This window comes from Stegastes partitus, unplaced genomic scaffold, assembly GCF_000690725.1.
Source record: "Stegastes partitus isolate 25-593 unplaced genomic scaffold, Stegastes_partitus-1.0.2 Scaffold45, whole genome shotgun sequence".
Classification (NCBI taxonomy): Eukaryota; Metazoa; Chordata; class Actinopteri; family Pomacentridae; genus Stegastes; species Stegastes partitus.
In genome coordinates this window covers 270,207-275,257 of record NW_007577776.1, presented here as the reverse complement: position 1 = coordinate 275,257, position 5,051 = coordinate 270,207, and positions in this window count along the sequence as shown.

Below are 5,051 nucleotides of genomic sequence, written 5' to 3'. Positions count from 1 at the left end.
ACTCACATTCACACCTACGGACAATTTAGAATCACCAATTAACCTCAACATGTTTTTGGACTTTGTGGGAGGAAGCCGGAGAACCCGAAGAGAACATGCAAACTCCAATGCCGAAACATTCAGGTGCCCGCGAACCGACAACCTTCTTGCTGCGGGTCAACAGTGCTAACCAACTGCGCCACCCTGCAGCCCCTCTTCTCCAGTACAGTGAACTGAATAAGTGAAAGCAATTTTAACTTGTGTGCAATAACTGATGATGTCATTTGCATTCTGTATTTTACAATTCTGTTGATTTGTTTTCATCGTTAGTGATGGGGCTGACTCAAATAAGATGTGTGCTGTACTGGAGGTGACCCACTGCACCAGAAATAAAGAGCTCCTCAGCTGACATCAGATGGAGAGTCATAATTTAATATAAAAAAATAATATTAATCTCATTATGCTAAGCAGTCAGTGGAGCTCCATCAGACAGCAACGTATTCAGTGACTGAGGAGCTTCTGCAAACTGTTCTCTGTCAGTGCTACTGGGTCTGTCTGGTGATTCACTGATAAATCATATGTTCGCTGTAATTAATCGGACAAAGACCTACAAGTTGAGAAAATATGCAGGCAAAATGTTTGTTTTCTTTCATCAGTTTGAAGTCGGGTTGATAATCAAGCCAAAATATTTGTCCAATTGTTCTGCATCAAACTGAAGCTTCCTCTGAGTTTGTGTTGACCAGTTCTCAAAAAAGCTGCACTGACTACAGTTTTATGTAAACATTATATTACATATGGACATGGTCTGTGTTTTGGGGTTGTAGAAAATATTGCACTATAACACCAGACTTATGAGTGTGCTTGCCTGGTTGCAGAAAAAAAAAAAAAAAGCACAGTGCGCTGATAATTTTGAAATGCATATTTCCGAAGTCAAGCATACAAACTTAAACCGGCATAAGACACGAGGAAATTACAAACGCCAGGCTTCAAAGTGCAAGATGTGCTCAGTATGCATAGGATAAAGTAAATGAACTATGTTAGTAGCAGCGGAATATCAAATCTCGATTAAATATGCATTTACAGATTGAAAATGCAACCTACTGACCTCGGCCCGCCGTCGTTTCCAACAGCTACTTGCTGTAAATACTGAAGGTATATCATTTGAAATTAAAAGCTGATCCTCCTAATTTATTGATATCACATGAATAAAAGTGTTACCGGGAGATTCTTACAGCGGAAATTGGCGTGAGAAGACATTTCACTCTGTTGGAGTTGTTGAGTGCGGACGTCAGTTTTGTGTTGAAGCCCGTTTCTCCAGAAGCTTGCAAAGAGACACAAACCCACAGCAAGCATCCGTTTTGGCCTTCATCAGTTTACGTCATGGGATTAGAAGTGGTTAATGATTGTCAGAAACCACAAAAGGTGGTGCACCCAGATGTGGTCACATATGGACTCACACTGTCGCCCAACTAGCCTTTTTTTTTTTTTTTTTTTTGCTAACACAAATCAGCGCTGACTTGATTGTTGACCCTGATTATGTCGTTTCTACACCAGATAATCATGTGATTAATGCATGCTCCGCTGCTTCTACAGAAACTGATTAGCCATATTTTCATTTCAGGCACACAGATGAATCGACTAAAAGAGAATAGGCTGTCACATCCACGTCTGCATGGAGAAGATTTTTTTTTTTTTTACCCCCAATTTGACTAAATCACAGTCTTTGTCGTTGTATTTGCACAGGTTGATACAGACATTGCAGCAGTTAAAGATGTAGGTTTCTGTAAAAGCTGCATTTTGTTTACCTTTAAAGACTTTAAATATGTGCTCCTGTTGTTGACAATTTTCCGACTGCTTTCTGCATTATGCTCAGTTTTTGTGACGTCTTGCACAAGTGTTGCGTTCCTTATAAATGGATTCTGTGACCTGCGTTTGTGAACTGCACGTTGTACGAAAAAGCACAGGTGTCTGTATTTGCTCTCAATTTAATCATTTCCTACGGTGGGGGTTAAAGTGAAATTAGAAACAAAATTAAACACCAACTGTTGTGATGTTTGATAGGTAAGTTATTGGTTTCTTTACTTCTCTTATGAGAATAAATTGAATATCTTTTTTAGACAAAACAAGACATTTCAGGATGTCACTTGTGGCTTTGGGCAGCACCAGACATTTCAGAGACCGAATAATTAATAGATTAGAAATAGAAAATAATGAACAGATTCATCCTTAATGAAAATGATTTTTAGTTCCACCCTTACTGGAGGCTGTAAGACTGGACGCTGGCCTTTTTTCATTTAATACCTCCAAGTTTGCTGCTGAGGTGTTGACTGACGTGGGTTTTATTTTAGTCCAAGACATTTTGATATTTTTTGTGTTAAAATTCAATAAATATTTATGTGTGATAACATTAACCTTATATTCTTACTGCATACCTCTACACCAGGCTTTTCAAGTATGTTCTGCATAACAACAAAACCCCCCTTAGAACCGGCTGTCTTTTACTAGAACTAAGTGCATATTTATGCTGGGGTTGGAGTGGAAGGAACAAGAGTAATTCAGCAGCTGTCATTTTCTCTTCTATTAAGTGAAATTCTTTGTCAATCTCAGCCTTTATTAAACAGGTGTTACTAAAAAAAATCACTGAACAATGGCTCTTTTTTTCTTACTAGTAAGTTTAAGCTACACTCAACATAATGAGTTCCTCTGTCCCACACAAATGAAACCATGTGTGATCATCACAGGTAATAATCTCAATGACTGTAATGTTTGTGGGAACTTTGACATCATCTGCATTACCTTCATAGACTGTATAAAAGATGGACGTAGCTACCGTGACGTCACCCGTTGGTTTCTGCACTGAGAAAATGAAGCCAGGGTTTTGCTACTTCCTGGTTGACATCTTGGATTTTTGGAGCCAGTGAGGCAAAAATCGTCGGAGGGGGCGGAGCCATAGGAGCAGCAATTGGTCAGACGGATTGAGAGGCGGGCCCTCTCTGCCCGCCCACATTTACCGCCTTCTGCTCGCTTCGTCTGCATCGTCGCTGCCGACTGTCAATCAAGCCAGCCACGCCCCTTGCCCCGCAAAATGTTGATGATTTTTTAAAAATTCAGTATTGATTTATTTTCAGATTGGCCACCTGATCTCTGGATTTGACCATGAAAACTAATAAGAAAAACATCCTGAGCTGTAGGAATGCAGTATTTCATGATCTGTGATCACTTCTTTTCCAATTCCAGTCTATGGGAGCCAGGGCTTTTTGGAGCCAGCAACCAGTGGACGTAGTGATATTGCAGGTTTTTGACACTTTCGGGTTGGCTTCGTTTCTCACGGCCGGTTGCTACGTCCATCTTTTATACAGTCTGTGATTACCTTTCAGAAAAAAAGTCTCTTCTCTGTGTTTGTCTTTCTCATGCCGTGTATCTGCACTATATTTTTAATTTGTTTTTATTAGACAAAGCATCAACTCTGATCAATCAAACAAGGATGAATGATTAATGAACTTGGGTTACCTCCAGTGCAAAGTATTCCTTAAGTGCAATAATCTCAAATCTATGTGAACTAAAATCTAAACTATAAACACTATTTTTTGCTTTTAATGTTTTGCTTTATACCCGAGATGTGTTTCAAGTGTCTGCCTTAGGTAACATCACTGTGAATACAGATGATGAGATGTTGCATCCAGATGTTTGGAGCAGTAATGAAAGAGTTTGAGCGCAGCAATCGTTGACTTGTTCAAAGGATTTTTTTTTTGGAAAGCATGAGTCACTGACTCAAAGCCAAAGAACAAGAAGTGAAAGTAGGTTCACCCAAACAAGTATAAAAATATATCATTACAGACTGATGATATATTTGAGGCCTTCAGGGGACAGAAGTTCGAGCAGTCTTAAGTGTTTGTAGCCTTTGATATGCAGCATGTTGCCGATACGCCTAAAAACGAATACGCACACCTTATCAGGTAGCGTCAGGGTCTGGCAGAAAGTTGCAGACTGGGTCAGATAAGAGCTGCTTCTGTTATAATGAGAGTTTGAAACACACTGTCACACCTTTATCTCAGCACCTCCATCTCTCACTTTTCTCTGTTTTACCCAAACACACATTCTGTCATCCTGTCACACTTAAGTATTTGCAGAATCTCAGGCTACCAGGCACAGGCCTTCAGTGTCGTTTATCTCGTGTCATCCACCGTGCGCCCTGAACTGCACCCGTCGCTTCTTAAATATGTCTGTGCGTCTTTGAGGAATTACATGATTATTTCATCTTCTGCTAATTTCCTGCATTCCCTCACTGTTTTACATCATTATGATAATGTTATGCGTTATGAGATACTTCAGAAAATAAAATGACTTACTTGTTCCTCACTACGTGAAGCGCCTCGAGATGAGCGTGCAGTGAATTGGCGATACATTAAACTGTATATAAACCCGAATTGAAAATGAGATATCAGCACGCAACTCCAAACACACTTGACTGATCCTCCGAGTTATTCTACATTTTACTGAAACGGATCATTTCATTGACTGTGGGCAATGCAGTGTCACGCCGCTAGATGTTTTACTTCACTCTGTGAAGACTCATTAAGGAATTTGATTGAATACCATTAATTACTGTAGCTCAAAAGTCCTCTGAGCTTTGCTGTCTTTCCTTTAAAGATTTTTGTCAAACGGCAAAATTGCACTGTGTTCTATAAAGTGTGTCTAAAAATACTTGACAATATGTAGATTTAGATATTTAGATATTTTCTTCCCTAATCTAAATACGAATCATTAGTGCACCAACGAAATCTTTCATTTTAGCAAAGACAATGTAGAAAACTGTGAAAGAAGCAGAGCAACACTGGTCTCATATTGCAAGTGCACCGTATGTGTTTGTGCAGTTCAACAACTCGTTCATTTCAAGAATGTCTGTTCAGCTTTGACTGTTTTGCAGAGATCAGAACTAATAACTTGGGTTTTCTAGTCAGAGGTGCCCTGAGCTGATCCTTTTGGTTGCCCAGTCCTTCCTTTATCATATTCCATGTTTTGTGCAATGTGCAGAATTATTTGTGGAAGTTTGAATTTAAATATATTTGTAT